This window comes from Cebus imitator, unplaced genomic scaffold, assembly GCF_001604975.1.
Source record: "Cebus imitator isolate Cc_AM_T3 unplaced genomic scaffold, Cebus_imitator-1.0 Scaffold304, whole genome shotgun sequence".
Taxonomy (NCBI): Eukaryota; Metazoa; Chordata; class Mammalia; order Primates; family Cebidae; genus Cebus; species Cebus imitator.
Genome location: NW_016107619.1, coordinates 2,470,047 through 2,487,560, shown reverse-complemented (window position 1 = coordinate 2,487,560; position 17,514 = coordinate 2,470,047).

Sequence of the window (17,514 nt, the reverse complement as noted above, 5' to 3'; positions counted from 1 at the left end):
GACGGGGTTTCACCATGTTGTCCAGGCTGGTCTCAAACTCCTGACCTAGTGATCTGCCCGCCTCAGCCTCCCAAAGTGCTGGGATTGCAGGCGTGAGCCACCGCGCCCGGCCTTGTGCCTTTCATTTCTAAAAGCAGTTCATTCACATAAAAGTTCCTGCAGGCTGTTAAAGCCTTAGACTCTGGGACCAGGCATAATGGGAGAACGAATGAGACATATGTTTCGAAGAAACAACCCCAACGCATATCCAACAACACCTAAGATTTCTTCCTATTTCACAGAAGATGACTTATGAGTTAACACTCGCCCATTTTTGGTATGTTAGTCTCATATTACCTTTTTCTATTAAATCAGGCATGGGTACACTTTCCAGGGCTGAGCTTTTTTGCACACAAGCCCTGTGACTCAATTTTGCCATGACCAGGTATTTCCAGGGCTTTTAAAAGTGTGGAGACATTGCTAAGATTAGTAAAAACAGAACCTTCAAAGTCATGAACACTGAAAGCACAGAAAGAAATCATTTTAGATTTTGATGGTTTGATAAAACTTTCTATTCACTGGCTTCATAATTCATAAGCATCAAAGTAAAGGAAATTGTGGTGACATGATTTTGCAGTCATAATTTCTGAGCCTCAGAAATGCATTCAACTGAATTGAGTGTAGTATCTTTCTTTTAATTTGAAATGGGTAAAATATAGATCCACAGCTTAAGAATCAAAATCAGTTTAACAATTGGAAAGGATCTTTGAGAAAATGTGTTCCAAACACATTTCCCAGATGAATGCTATCAGAATACAACCGGTTGATGACCAGGCAAGCCCCTTAACTTCCCCAGGGCTCAGCTTCCTGATCTATAAAGTTTAAGGCTGTCCTGTATGAACACCTAAGTCCCCTTTACCTCCGATGTATTTCAGGATTCTAGTAAAAGGGTGCTGACTGAATGAAGCTAATGCCCAGAGAGACTTGGATTTGATTGAGATCATACAGTTAGAGACAGACACACCTCCTCTGACTTCCCACTATTGCTATTTATAGAGAACAGGTTTAGGGTTAAGATCTTGAATAAAAAACATTACACAGAGATTAATGAACAAAACACCTTAAACACACACACACACACACACACACACACACACACACACACACACACCTCTCACTCTATATAAAAACCAAGTCATTCTGGACTTGGTGGCTCACGCCTGTAATCCCAGCACTTTGGGAGGTCAAGGTGAGTGGATTACCTGAGGTCAGGAGTTTGAGACCAGTCTGACCAACATGGAGAAACCCCATTTCTACTAAAATACAAAATTAGCTAGGCGTGGTGGCGCATGCCTGTAATCCCAGCTACTCAGGAGGCTGGGGCAGGAGAATTGCGTGAACAATTCCTGGGGAGGTGGAGGTAGCAGTGAGCTGAGATCGTGCCACTGCGCTCCAGACTGGGCGACAGAGCAAGACTCCATCTCAAAAAAAAAAAAAAAAAAGGTCCTCCTCTAGAGCCTTCAGAAAGAGCATGGTCCTGCCAACACCTTGACTTTAGACTTGTAGTCTTTACAACTGTAACAGAATGAAATTGTGTTGTTTTCAGCCACACAGTGTGATCCCTTGTTATAGCAGCTCCAGGAAACGAATACACCTCTCATGTCTCCGTGGGGTTGACGGGGCTCACTGGAGTCCCCTTCTCACTCAGGGTCTTGCAGAGAGTGGCTGGAGCTGGTATCACCTGAAGGCTCAACTGGGCTGGATCCAGAATGGTGATGCTGTCATTGGCTGGGGGCTCAGCTGGGGTGTGGACCAGCACATGGCCTCTGCCTGCAGTGTGGAATTATCAAAGCTTGGCAGCGTCACTCCAAAGGGGCAGGACATACAGACTGCTGTGCCAGGAAGGCCCTGGCTGGGAATGGGTGTGGGATCTGCTCTGTTGGTCAAACCCATTAAGGAGGTGTATCGAGGTGACAGCAGAAGAGCATGTGGATTGGAAGAAAGTGCTGGTGCATGATTGGAACCTACAATCCAGCTCAACAATGTTTAATTGGATTAAGTGAATGTGAACCTACAAGAAAGCATGTAATTCACTGGAAAACCAAAATGCTAGTGGATTTAGAAAGTTCTTTGAGATATTCTGAGCCATTGCTTCCCTCTGTTCTTTTTTTTTCTTTTTTTTATATGAAGTCTCATTCTGTTACCCAGGCTGGAGTGCAGTGGCACGATCAAGGCTCACTGAACCTCTGCCTCCTGAGTTCAAGCGATTCTCCTGAGTAGCTGGGACTATAGGCACACACCACCATGCCCTGCTAATTTTGGTATTTTTAGTAGAGATGGGATTTCACCATGTTGGCCAGGCTGGTCTTGAACTCCTCACCCACCTCTGCCTCACAAAGTGCTGGGATTACAGGTATAAGCCATCACACCTGGCCCCTCTGTTCATATTGATTAACAATATTAGGTTGTAGAAAACAGTATTCCTCAGGATAGTTACTGATATACTGGGACCCAGAAGAGCTACTGCAGCCCTCAAGGGTTCTGTGTGACAAGGAGGGCTTCCTCAAACCAGTTTGTCCCCCAGAGTCTTCATCATCCCTGGGTCACAGCTCAGGAGACTGGAAGAGAGGCTTCCTCTCTCTGCTGGAGTCATTTGTTACAACTGTTATACTATGTTCAGTGATCCCCTAGCTGATGGGAAAAGATTCTCCCTGAAGCGCCTAGCAGTTCCTTAGTCAGCATGCCTTTGTTAGACGCCTTCTGGGGGTCAGCACTGTGTTAGGTGTTGATGCCTGCAGTCTTGACAGATGGAGCTGTGAAACCTTCTGTATTCCCCCTCTCGTGTTCTCCTTTCTGAGCTGTAGGAGCTCTGACTCTTGGAGCCATCCATGACATGTCTCTCTCTTTTTATTTTATTTTATTTTGAGACAGAGTCTCACTCTGTTGCCAGGCTAGAGTACAGTGATGCGATCTTGGCTGACTGCAACCTCTGCCTCCCAGTTTCAAGCCATTCCTCTGCCTCAGCCTCCTGAGTATCTGGGACTGCAGGCATGCGTCACCATGCCCGACTAATTTTTGTATTTTTAGTAGAGACAGGGTTTCACCATATTGGCCAGGCTGATCTCAAACTCTTGACCTCATGATCTACCTGCTTCGGCCTCCCAAAGTGCTGGGATTACAGGTGTGAGCCACCACTCCCGGCCCATGTCTCTGTCTTTAGATGTTCTTTTTCCCAACGTCTGGGCCTGGGGAGGTCCCTGGAGGCTGCAGCAGTAAGGTCGGACCATTATTGCTGTCTGGTTCCCTTTCCACTGACAGGGTAGGTGAGCTTTTCATGACTTGGAAGGTCTTGGGCGGGGCTAGCACCTGGAAGGGCCACCCTCTCAGGAGACAGATTCTTGCTGTTTGGGGGAGGATGTTTAGAAGAAAGAAAGGCTTCTTAGAAGGGCACCAGAAACAGGTGCTTAGAAAAGAGAAAGGTGCACTAGCCATCTGGAGAGGGCTGCCTTCGGGTTTTTCCTGTGCGGTGGGCTGGGAGTTTTGGGCAGTGGCTTTCATACTGCACATGTTGGAGCCCTTGAAGGACCTTTGGTGGCATCAGGGACCACCAAAAGGGAGGAGCAAGTTAAGAAAGGAAAGGAGAATTTGGATCCCTTGCTTAAAAAAATATTTTTAAACAGACTTTATTTTTTTAGATCACTTTTAGGTTCACAGCAAAATTCAGCAGAAAGTGGAGACATCCCATATTCTCTCTGCCCTTTGCCCCGCTCCCCCAGCCTCTTACGCCATCAACATCTTGCATCAGAGTGGTGCATTTGTTAAGACTGATGAAGATATATCACCTGTCATTATCACCCATAGGCCATGGGTTACATTAGGGATCACTCTTGGTTGGAGTCATTCCAGTAGTTTCACCGCCTCAAAAATCCTCGGGGCTCTGTCCTGCCTCCTCCCAGGCCCTGACACCTGCTGATCTTTTCACTGTCTCCTTAGTTTTGCCTTTTCCCTCACTGCTTTTCGACCAGATCTGATCTGTTTTCATTTGGTCTTTTGTTTAAAAATTAAAACTAGATTATGAAGAAAAAAAAAAGGAAACTAGATTATACTACTTAAAAAGAATAAGGACACAAGTTAGCAAACAGTCCCATCCCTGTTAGCTGTGTGATCCTGGGAAAATCACTTCACCTCTCTGAAACTCAACATTCCATCCATTGAATGGGAGGAATTATGGCTGTCTTGTGTCAACACCGTTACATATAGAAAGCACCTGACAAGCACCTGGCGAACAGCAGAGGCTCATCAAGGCTGTTTCCTCCCTCTGTCCATCCTGCTACTTCTCCCATTCCGTCACTGAGTTCAGTGTGTTTGGTCTCTTGAGTTTAGAATTTCTCTCTTCTCATCGCCGTCACCACTCCTTTCTAGTTCAGGCTTGCTCTTATTCAGAGTGTCTACAAACAATGATTAGCCTGCACACCTGTGCCAAACACTTACCTTTAATGCAACAAAACATGTAGCTATTGCTTGGCAATTTGGAGCTGAGTGTAGGTGGATTCCCAGGGGTTGGCTGGTGAGTCCTGCTGGCTGTTCCCCAGTGCTGCTCTCTGGGGTCTTTTCCTGCACTCTGACAAACTGCCAGGGCACCTGAGTGGTTCCTCTAAGGGGCTTTCGTGGTGGTGGCAGGCTGTCCATTTAGAACTCCACTTTCCAAGTTCCTTATACACCAAGCTATTACACTTTCTCACAAGAGACAGTGTAACAGCAAACAACCACACACACACACACACACACACACACACACACACACACACACACACACACACACACACCCCCTTAGCTGGGAGGCTTCCTGGATGGTGTCTCCTTAAATTCTCATCTCTGGGTGTCTTCTGAGTAAGCCCCTCCAAATAAAAGACCCTCATCCTGCCTCTCACTAGGACAGCTCTGCCATCTCGAGTAGTCTCTAGCCCCCCCCCCCCCATCTGGGATTTGAGAAATAGGTCCTCAGATGAGCAGAACTGGGTAACTGACTGGAAGCTGGAAATGAAAGAAAATGTGAGGTGAGTCCTGGAAATGGTGGCAGTGTCACCAAGTAGAGCAGGGGACACGAGGACCCGAAGCCCTCAGGTGTGGACCTCGGGCAGCCTGCCGAATGTGTGCATATAGAGCTGAGTGAGTCCTGTGCAGGAGGCTGCTTTTGATCCACCTGATTTTCCCAGTCTACCTCTTTGGAGACATTTGTTTCCTCTTGTTTCCAAGTTCTGGGGAAGGGGCAAATCATTCTCACCCCATGTCCTGTCTACAATTCTTGTATGGCTTGGCATTTACTGTGATACTTTGTGATGTGATACATTTAGTGTGAAGAAATGAGAAATACTGGTTTATCCTTTAGCTGAACTGACTAGTTATTTATGTTTTGATACTGTGTATGAATGCATATTACAAATACACAAACACGGCTGGGTGCGGTGGCTCACGCCTGTAATCCCAACAGTTTGGGAGGCCAAGGTGGGTGGATGGCTTGAGGTCAGGAGTTCAAGACCAGCCTGGTCAATATAGCGAAACCCTGTCTCTACTAAAAATGCAACAGTTAGCCAGGTGTGGTGGTGCATGCATGTAATCCCCGCTACTCAGGAGGCTGAGGTAGGACAATCACCTGAACCCGGGAGACGGAGGTTGCGGTGAGCTAAGATCGCCCACTGCACTCCAGCTTGGGCAACAAAGTGATATTCAGTCTTCAAAAAACAAAACAAAACAAAACACACGCAAATACACACACACACACATAGGTTTTTGGGGTCTTGTTTTATTACCCAGGCTGGAATGCAGTGGTGAGATCATAGCTCACTGCAGCCTCAAACTCCTGGACTCAAGTGGTCCTCCTGCCTCAGCCTCCCGCCTCAGCCTCCCAAGCAGCTGAGACTACAGGCCTACGCCACCACACCCAGCTAATTTTTAAATTTTTTATAGAGGGCCAGGCATGGTAACTTGCATGTGTAATCCCAGCACTTTGGGAGGCCGAGGTGGGAGGATCACCTGAGGTCAGGAGTTCAAGACAAGCCTGGCCAACATAGTGAAATCCTGTCTCTACTAAAAATACAAAAATTAGCCAGGCATGGTGGCATGCCTCTATGGTCCCAGCTACTTGGGAGGCTGAGGCAGGAGAATTGCTTGAACATGGGAGGCAGAGGTTGATGTGAGCCGAGATTGTGCCACTGCATTGTAACGTGGACAACAAAGTGAGACTCTGTCTTAAAAATAATAATAATATATTTTTATAGAGATGCATGCTTCCCAAGCTGGTCTCAAACTCCTGAGTTCAAGGAATCCTCCTGTGTAGGCCTCCCAAAGAGCAGAGATTACAAGCATGAGTGACTGCCAATATCATAAATATCTTTAAAGATTCTACTTTATATACAAGTGTTAGAATAACACATACTTTAGAAAAGGAAAATTCGAGGCCTTGTAATCCAATGCCTTCAAAATACAAAGTAATTCAGCAGGCATTAATTAAGTCCCCTCTGTGTGCATATAACCTGTGGTTCCTTCTTCTAGGGAGCTCTCATTCTAAGTAAGGGAGAAAGCCACCTAGCTGATCATCGCTATAACTTCTCTAGTTAAGTGGTTAGGGCAAAAGGTGTGGCTGCAGTAGTTTAGGATAGAGCCACCATGATATTTTTTTAAATTTTTTATTTTTTTTGAGACTGGGTCTTGCTCTGTTGCTCAAGCTGGAGTGCAGTGGTGCTATCTCCGCTCACTGCAATCTCTGCCTCAAGGGTTCAAGTGATTCTCCCACCTCAGCCTTCCGAGTAGCTGGGATTACAGATACCTGCTATCATGCCTGGCTAATTTTTGTATTTTTGTAGAGACAAGGTTTCATCATGTTGGCCAGGCTGGTCTTGAACTCCTGACCTCAGGTAATCTGCCTGTCTCGTCTTCCCAAAGTGCTGGGATTACAAGCGAGAGCCATGATGCCTGGCCCACTGTGATTATTTTTTGCTAAAGCACTGGAAAACCCAAAAGGTATAAAAAAATATGAGCTGTTTAAAAAAAAAGTCCTGGAAGCAGTGCGAAGAGTCAACAGGAGTGGGGAGAAAATGGGGGATGAAGTCAGTTTAGAATTCTACCTGACCTATGAGAGGAAGAAAAGGAGTAGTGATACCTACCTCTGACACATTACTTTTAGTTACTACCATCCTCACAGAGGTTGGCAAGAAATCTCCAAATCAGAGAGAAATAGAGAGACACACACACAGAGAAACAGAGGGTGAGACAGAAGGGATGCTGAAGCCAGTGTGGTCAAATGTTAACATGGGGAATCTGGGTGAAGGATATATGGGGATTCTTTGTACTGTTTTGCCAACTTTTTTTTCTCAGTTTAGAACTTTTTCAAAATGGAAAAGTAAAACAAAAATTAGTTTAATATATGTTATATGACATTTTAAGGACAGAAATGGGGTGGTGGAGTGGGGTGTGTGTGTTGGTGTTGGAAGTGGTAGGGAGCACTGTAAACTTGATGGCATCAGCTTCAAGGAAATTGGTAATCACCCAGCATAATCGTGGACAGTCACCCCAACTTCTCAGTTGCTTGGAGAAACAATCTTTTCGCTTTTTCAAGAAGCAAAGAGGTATCATTGAATAGGTCACAGCAGAAAATGAAAATATTGTCAGTTTTCTGTTACAGCGATTGTGAAATGCATACAAATCTCAGCCCAGAAGGAAATGATTGGACTTAGATGTAAAATCAAAATTAATAGAATTAGAATCCCTTTGGTGATCCACATTTGTTCCAAATGCTCTCACCAAACGTTCCTGATGAGACAGGATGCAATATTATTGCTAAGACACCTGGGGTGGGGAGGGCAGTAAGTCAGATGGAGAAAAGATCCTCAATGTCATGTGCGTCCCTTGCTTGGAGGAAATGGATAAAGAGATTGAGATACCAACTGTAGAGCCTGGACTGCCCAACCAGGTTCCTGACCTTAGGAGACCCTTTGTGATATGAATATACAAGGCTCAGACTCAGATGTGGCCAGAGCATGTGGTCCTGATTTGTATCAGGGCACTGGAGGCTTATGAATGATCCCCAGACTCAAAGGAAACAGAGCACCCTTAATTACTTAAGTCTTGTTAAAGTCTAGTACCATCTGCTCCAACAGGTAGATTTCACCAGGAAGACAGTTGGGGAGGGTTGCTTATGCAACAAGTATTTATTAAGTGCCTTCTATGTATAAGGTACAGTGCAGAATGATGGAAATAAAATGGAGACTAGGATCTATGCCATCAGAGGATTCATAGGCCGGAGACTTCTAAGGAGTTCCTGTACAACCCAGTTTCTCCATCTGTAAAAGGGGAGACCTACCTCCATCACATGCTAAACATGAGATTAAATGAATTGAGGCTGGGTGCCGTGGCTCACGCCTGCAATCCCAGCACTTTGGGAGGCTGAGGTGGGTGGATCACCTGAGGTCAGGAGTTTGAGATCAGTCTGGCCAACATGGTGAAACCACGTCTCTACTAAAAATATAAAAATTAGCCAGGTGTGGTGATGCACACCTGCAATCCCAGCTACTCAGGAAGCTGAGGCAGGAGAATTGCTTGAACCCAGGATGCCGAGGTTGCAGTGAGCCGAGATCGCACCACTGCACTCCAGCTGTGGTGACAGAGCGAGACTCTTATCTCAAAAAAAAAAAAAATGGATAAATATAAAGCAAGTAGTAAACACTTGGCATATGTCTGGTGCTCAGTAGTGGCTGGTTCCCCTCCCTGTCTCTTCTGCGGGGTTCTCTCCAGCTTTAGCTGTCTTTGGTTACTCTGAATCTTGCCCACTCTGGTCTGTCCTGCCAGGACAGTTCCACAGACACAACTCTTGACCTTCTGCTGTGTTTTAACCCAGATACCCTAACAACGCCTGGACTTGTCCTTATGGTGCACCCCACCAAGACTGCTCATGACAGGGCAGACATTTATTTGGTTAGGAAAGCTATCTGGCTTTGAAATGTGCATATATTTGGGTTGCAACAGTGATTTCAATTTGTAGATTTCACCATGGTTGTGCTATGAAGCAGTGTTCAGGTTTATTAATTTTATATGCATTGGAGTCTCTGAAATTGTTAGTTCGTATATATGGAAATAAATTTTCATGAAATGAACTACAAGTTCTGTAATATAGGGCATCTTTAATACCAGAGTAAAATAGCTTTTAGATTACTAGAATGTCAGATTTCTGCTATAAATTTGTGTTGCAAAAGGGAAAAAAGAAAGCATAGATGAAACACAAAAATAAAAAATAGATGTGAAGTTACTGTAGTTTTGATTATGTTCAGGGAGAAATTTTTACTGTTTTCCCTAGGACCCAGACCTTTCTCCACCCTACAAAGCCCTGTAAAGAATTATCTCAATTCCACTGTGCTCAGGAGCAACCAAGGCCAGCTGGAGTTGAGATACACGCTGAGCCAGAAGGAAATTAAGAGGCCAAAGTAAGGGCTGCAATTGAGCAAGCACCTGGTCAGGTAACTGGGTTCAGACGTGGAGGAAATAGGATCTCACAGCCTCTGGGTTGAAACTGTAGCCCAGACCCGCCCAAGACGGAACCTAGCAGAGGCTCTGCTTGCTAATGGGTCCTGCCTGACCTGTGGACCAAGGGTGGAGGAATACTGATGTTTCAGCTTGATGATTTCCACTGAAATCACATCGATGCCTGTCTGCCTGAGAAAAGGCAGTTGAGGGTGCTTTTTTACTTTAATTTTCCCATCTACCCCAGGCCAGGAAGCCATGGGAGATATTTCATAACTGCTTACAGAATGATTCAGGTCTTCACAAAATTAAAACTATTAATAGTACAAAGTACGGAATTCAGTAGAAACCAAGAAAAGGAGCCATGAAGAATGTCTGTTGTTAGAGAAGAAATGTGAAGAGTTCAACCAGACACTTAGATATTTTAAAAAACACAAAGTTGTGTGTGATATGGCTTTAATGAACTCACAAGGAAGCAGAAAAGCAAATTCTCCTACTCCAGTCAGAAAAAAAATTATATTTACATATTTCTCAAAATTTTTGTTCTAGTCCCTTTATATGCTTTTTCCTTTGCCTAAAAATGAATTTTGAATCATCATTCTGCTGCCAGAAATTTGTCTCACATTATTACCAAGTGTGACTGCAAAGTAAGGATACTGATTTCTGCAAATCATGCCTGAGAATCAATACCATTATTTAATAATCAAAGCATGTACAGTATTCTGTTTAGCAGATAAAATTTGAGACGATGGTACTCTCTGATTTTACTTGTTAGAATGTGGAGTTTGGACTTATTTAAGGTCTTTGCATTTTCAAAATAGTTTCTACTTCTAAAAGTAATCTTACCTTGTTTAATAAGTTAATAGCATCTGCTGCCCTCCCCCATTTTATAATCCAAATGAAATTATTACTAGATCGTCTCAGATTATAAATTCTTAGCAGGTGTTAGACCCCTGCAGTTTCCTGTATAATATTTTGCAATTAGTTCTTTTGCATTGATAGTGTAGTGCTTTGAAATAGGAACTCAGTTTTTAACTTCTGGTCTTTTTTTTTTTTTTTTTTTTTGAGTTAGAGTCTTACTCTGTCAACCAGGCTGGAATGCAGTGGCATAATCTCGGCTTACTGCAACTCCACCCCCCAGGTTCCAGTGATTCTCCTGCCTCAGCCTCCTGAGTAGCTGGGATTATAGGCACCTGCCACCATGCCTGGCTAATTTTTGTATTTTTAGTAGAGATGGGGTTTCACCATCTTGGCCAGGCTGGTCTTGAACTCCTGACCTCGTGATCCACCTGCCTCAGTATTCCAGAGTGCTGGGATTACAGGCATGAGCCACCAGGTCTTTTTATTTTCAACGTAATGAACCATGAAAATATTGAAAATGCCATTTTTTTCTTGTTACATGATTTTAGGCATTGTTGCTTTTTCAGTTACAAGTTCAGTTACAGAGGGAAGGAGTTATATAATACCACACACAGAATCAGCAACCAACAGACTTGCAACACAACCAACTGGAAAAAGCAGAATAGAACCCAGGTGGTGTATACTGTGGAAGACCAGGTTGAAAGGCTGAGCTCATGTTAGGTCAGCCTTCTTCATTTAGTCACCCACAGATGGGTTTTAGGAGCTCTGGACATCCCCCAAAATTCCTTGTTGGAGAATTCTGGGGTGAATTAGTGTCTATTTCTTACTCAGATGCTCAAAGAAGCTCAGGTATCCCCACTCCCCTCAAAAAGGTAAAATCACAATTCTGTGTTTTCTGTTTTCCTGCTTCCATTAGGTTGAGAAGACAGGGTATTTAAGGGCAGCTAAGGCAATGTGCAGATGAGGCTTTGGAACCTTAGAGTCATTTCCTCTCCTTTCTGCTAACAGAACAAACCCTGGCTTTGCTCAGGGCAACAGTGTGCCCAGCCTGAGGAAATCATTCATGATATTTCAAAACACAACCACCTCATTCTCTTTCCTTGTATAGTCAGTGTCCCAGCTGCCCTTTAAGCTGTGACATGTGTTCCATGGACATGTGTGGCATTTCTTGCCAATAAGATGCACAGGAGGCTGGGTGAGGTGGCTCACGCCTATAATCTCAGCACTTTGGGAGGCTAAGGTGGGCAGATCATTTGAGGTTCGAGACCAGCCTGACCAACATGGAAAAACCCCATCTCTATTAAAAACGCAAAATTAGCCAGGGATGGTGGCTCATGCCTGTAATCCCAGCTACTCCAGAGGCTGAGGCACGAGAATCAGTTGAGCCTGGGAGGCAGAGGTTGTGGTGAGCCAAGACTGCACCATTGCACTCCAGCCTGGGCAACAAATACGAAACAATGTCTCAAAAAAAAAAAAAAAAAAAAAAAAAAAAAAAAAAAAAAAAAAAAAAAAAGATGCAGAGGAAGTCTTCAGGGAGGCTTCTGGAGAGCTCCTGCTTTCTGGGTACATGATAAAGTAGAGGCTGTCTTAGTCCCATCCCTTTCTTTCTGTCTTAAATTTGCACGTGATACTTGGAACTACAGCAGCCACCTTGCAACCAGGAGGTGCATGAGGATGATAAGCCAATATGTAAAATGAGAAGACAGAGAAAGCCTGAGTCTAATGAGTTCTTATGAAGCTGGCAGACCAATCCTGATATGGACTTTCTCTGAGTTTCTTGATAAGTAAAGAGTAAACCGTCCTTATGACTTAAGCTCTAGTTAGTAGAGGGTTTCGCTACTTGCAGCCAAATGTACCTTAATGGATACAGTGAATAATCTTTTACAGCTTAAAATATAATCAGTTGATTCTGTTAAAAAGGTACCACTAGATGATGTTTTCAATGAATTATGCAAACTCTATTATTTTGCTAGTCTTCTAACTATGCCTGAAGGAAGTACAAGGGAAAAATCAGGAGTGAATAGAGTGATCATCTGCATTTATTTATTTGAGACGGAGTCTTGCACTATTACCTAGGCTGGAGTGCAATAGTGCGATCTCGGCTCACTGTAATCTCCATCTCCCGGGTTCAAGCAGTTCTCCTGCCTCAGCCTCCCAAGTAGCTGGGATTACAGGTGCGTACCACCATGCCTGGCCAATTTTTTGTATTTTTAGTAGAGATGGGGTTTCACCATGTTGGCCAGGCTGGTCTCAAACTCCTGACCTTATGATCTGCCTGCCTCTGCCTCCTAAAGTGATGGGATTACAGGCGTGAACCATTGTGCCTGGCCTCATCTGCATTTAAATAGTATTCCTCCTGATATAAAAAATAGTGGATTTTATTTTATTTTTGGTCTATAATACTCAATGAATGGAAATACATAGGCAGAGACTGCATTTCTACTTCCAGCTGACGTGGACATTGTTTCCATGCTTTTCTGCTCCAAACATTTCTTTTTCTTTTTTTTAAAAAAACTTTAATTTTAGGTTCAGGGGCATAGATGCAGTTTTGTTATATAGGTAAACTCGTGTCATGGGGGTTTCTTATGTAGATTATTTTATCACCCAGGTTAGTAACTAAACAAACATTTCTAACTTAATACATTCTTGTACTATTTCATCATATTGCCTACATACAGGTAAAAAAGAGCAATCCATTTATTAAGGCTTAAATTTTTTGGCCAGGTATGGTGGCTCACACCTATAAAACCCAGCACTTTGGGAGGCCAAATCGGGTGGATCCCTGTGGTCAGGAGTTCTAGGCCAGTCTGGCCAACATGGTGAAACCCCATTTCTACCGAAAATGCAAAAATTAGCCAGGCATAGTAGTGCACACCTATAGTCCCAGCTACTTGGGAGGCTGAGGAAGGAGAATCGCTTGAACCTGGGAGGCACAGGTTGCAGGGGGCCGAGATCGCACCACTGCACTCTTGCCTGGGTGACAGGGCAAGACTCTGTTTCAAAAATTAAATAAGTTTTTTGTTTGTATTGTTTTCTTATTTTTTATTATTTATTTATTTTTGAGACGGAGTCTCACTCTGTCACCCGGGCTGGAGTGCAATGTCTTTATCTCAGCTCACTGCAACCTCTGCCTTCTGGGTTCAAGTGATTCTCCTGCCTTAGCCTCCTGAGTAGCTGGGATTACAGGCACACACCACCATGCCCAGATGATTTTTGCATTTTTTAGTAGAGACAGGGTTTTATCATGTTGGCTAGGCTGGTCTCGAACTCCTGACTTCAGGTGATCCACCTGCCTTGGCCTCCCAAAGTGCTGAGATTACAGGCATGAGCCACCGCACCTGGCCTATATGTATTGTAAAAAAGCTGGCTGGGCATGGTGGCTCACATCTGTAATCCCAGCACTTTGGGAGGCTGTGGTGGGAGGATCGTTTGAAGCCAGGAGTTTGAGACCAGCCTGGGCAACATAATGAAACCCTGTCTCTATGAGAAAAAGGAAAGAAAAAGAAAAGAAAAAAAGCCCATTTGGACATGTAAACTACTTGAAATTTTAAAATCAACTTCTACTGTATTCAAAGATAAACCACTTAAAGATATTGAGGAAGGGGCCAGGCACGATGGCTCACACCTGTAATCCCAGCACTTTGAGAGGCTGAGGCGGGCGGATTACGAGGTCAGGAGTTTGAGACCAGCCTGGCCAACATAGTGAAACCCTGTCTCTACTAAAAAAATACAAAAAAATTAGCCAGGCATGGTGGCATGCACCTGTAGCCCAAGCTACTTGGGAGGCTGAGGCAGGAGAATTGCTTGAACCCGGAAGGCGGAGGTTGCAGTGAGCCGAGATCATGCTATTGCACTCCAGTCTGGGCAAAAAGAGCAAAACTCCATCTCAAAAAAAAGCAAAAAAAGATATCGAGGAAGGAAAAAGCCACTGAATTAAGTTAGCATATTCTCCTCCAATAAATTTAGTTACATGTATTTCTATAAATTTTCATAGTTTTATGTACATTTATGTATATATTTGTGGATTGTTACTTTCATTTTTTAGAGACTGGGATGTTGCTATGTTGCCCAGGCTGGTCTCAAACTCCTGACCTCAAACGATCCTCCTGCCTCAGTCTCCCAATGTGCTGGGATTACAAACATGAGTCACTGTGCCCAGATTATTACTTTCTTAAAAACAGCTTTATCTATAGGATACCGAAGGTGACAAGGTTGGAAGTTTATCGGTTAGTACTGCTGTGTTAACAAACCCCTCCAAAACTTAGTAGTTTAAACAGCAAAGGTGTTATCACTTGTGACGGCAGGTCAGTTGGTCTAGCCTGGGCTTGACTAGGTATAGCTCCACACTGAAGATTGGTTCCAGGCCTGCCTCACTCTTCTAGGACCAGCAGGGCTGGGACTTGCTTTTCTTTTCTTTTTTTTGAGACAGTTTCACTCTTGTTACCCAGGCTGGAGTGCAATGGCGCGATCTCGGCTCACCGCAACCTCCGCCTCCTGGGTTCAGGCAATTCTCCTGCCTCAACCTCCTCAGTAGCTGGGATTACGGGCACGCGCCACCATGCCCAGCTAATGTTTTTGTATTTTTAGTAGAGACGGGGTTTCACCATGTTGACCAGGATTGGTCTCGATCTGTTGACCTCGTGATCCACCCGCCTCAGCCTCCCAAAGTGCTGGGATTACAGGCTTGAGCCACCGCACCTGGCCAGGGACTTGCTTTTCTTATGGTAGTGGCAGGACTCTTGAGTGCGCAGGAGGACGTGCCAAATGTGCAGATGCACTTCAAGCCTTTGCTTGTATCGCAGCCCCTGACATGCCATTGGCTAAACTGAGTCATACGGCCACGCCCAGCATTCATAGTGTGAGGAAATAGAGCTCACTGCTGGGCGGGAGGGACTGCAAAGTTACATGGCCACGTTCACAGGAAGATCCAAGGGAGAAGAGGTGAAAACTAGAATGCAGTGTGAAGGAAGAAACACTGGTAGCAACGGCCAGCTTCTGACCTTGTTCCAACTCAGCTTTTAGAAACTGACAGGAGGAGGGGGGTGTGAAAAAAATAAAAATAAAAATAAAAGAAAAAAAGTAAGAAACTGACAGAGCTGAGTTAAAAAACCATCTTAGGAAAGAGAGATGCCAGGTACTTCCGCCCCAGAAAATAAAATTCTTCATACTGAACATGTTTAGGCGATGCTTAGAGGAATTATCTTGACAATGCTTTTAAAAAGATCACCATCCACCACTATTGTACTCATGTCCCTTTCTAGAGTGAGCCTAGTATTTCTATGGAATAAAGAAAATTGCTTTGTCATTGTTTAGCCTTTCTGTATGCTGGAATTGTCTTTACAAGATCCATAATATGTTAATGACTTTTTTTTTTTTTTTTTTTTTTTTTTTTTTTTTTTTTAGATGGAGTCTTGCTCTGTCGCCCAGGATGGAGTGCAGTGGCACAATCTCAGCTCAATGCAACCTCTGCCACCTGGGTTCAAGCGATTCTCCTGCCTCAGCCTCCTGAGTAGCTGAGACTACAGGTGCATGCCACCATGCCTAGCTATTTTTTTGTATTTTTAGTAGAGATGGGGCTTCACCATGTTAGCCAGGATGGTCTCGATCTCCTGACCTTGTGATCCACCTGCCTTGGCCTTCCAAAGTGCTGAGATTACAGGCGTGAGGCACTGCACCCAGCCATGACAATATTTTTAACAATTATGGGCCAAAATAACAGCATGCAGCATTTCATATTCATCTTCACAGCAACTCTATGGAGTAGGAATTATGTATTGTATTATTTGTTTTAGAGATACATTGAATCTTAGGTTAAGTAACCTAATAAAGATCACACTTAACAGAGTCAGGATTTGAATTTAGTTCATCTTGGGTGGCACATGCTTATAATCCCAGTATGTTGGAGGCCCAGGCAGGAAGATTGCTTGAGCCCAGGAGTTTAAGACCAGCCTGGGCAACACAGCAAGACCTCATCTTTATTTAAAAAAAAAAAAAAAAAAAAAAAATGAACTTTGATCATTTCATTTAGGGTTAGGACCCACACGCTTAACAGGACACACACTGCTTCTTGTATTTCCGATGTGAAAACAGTGCCCATGCTTTTGTTGTTCTAGCGTAATTTGGCACATGAAACCACAACCAAACTGAGACCATGAAATATACATGCTGTAAAATAAAATAAGTTATCTCTGTTACAGCATTTTGGGTATGGTGGCACACTTCTAGTCCCAGCTATTTGGGAGGCTGAGGCAGAAGGAATGCTTGAGCCCAGGAGTTTCAGGCTGCAGTGAGTTATGATCACATCACTGCACTCCAGCCTGGGCAAGAGCCAGGTTCTGCCTCTTAAAAAAAACAAACAACAAAAAATCAGTATTACAACTCTTTTTCAGTGTTGGAATATAGAAAATAGCCCATCTAGATTGCTTTTGAGCACTTTGTCCTGAGGATCTTGGTTGACTGTTGGAAGAATGCATTTTATGGAACACATGTTAATTTTCTAAGGTTCTGAGCACTCTTACTTACCAGGGCCAGCAATAACACTGGCCTCATGGGCTTCTCAAACCAGTTTGGCCTCGGCTAGCCATGTCCACGGTGGACTAGTGATCTGAACTCTTGTTCCACGCGCCCTGCCACCCTGTTTTGGCAGGTCCCAGCCCCAAGACCCCTTTCCCCGATGCTCAGGACCACTGAGGAGCACGTAGGCAGCTGAGTCCCTACTCCTGTTTAAAAATGTCTATTGTTTCCTCTCTCATTCTTAATCATGTTCTGTCTACTCTTCTGAAACTTGGAATTAACGCAGCACATGGAGAAACATTTGAAAAAACTTCTCAGAGCTCAAACCCAGAATTAACTCTTTAGCCTTCAGCCCCACTCTTTGCTCATAAATCTGAACAAAAGTAACCTCTGGGTTTTCAAATGTTTTCAAGAGTCATGAATGATTCTTTTTCATTTGTTTTAAGCTATAAAAATTAATTCCTTTAAAAAGAGTATTATTCTTAAAAATACTTTTGATATGAATTGGTAACAGAACAAATCCTTTTAACTTAAAAGAGTTTTCATGTGACAGCAAGTCAACAATTATTCATTCAACAAGCATGTGATTTTTTTCTTCAACAAGAGTGGTATAGTTTTGTGGGTGCTTTGGGGATGGCTAATAAAAGT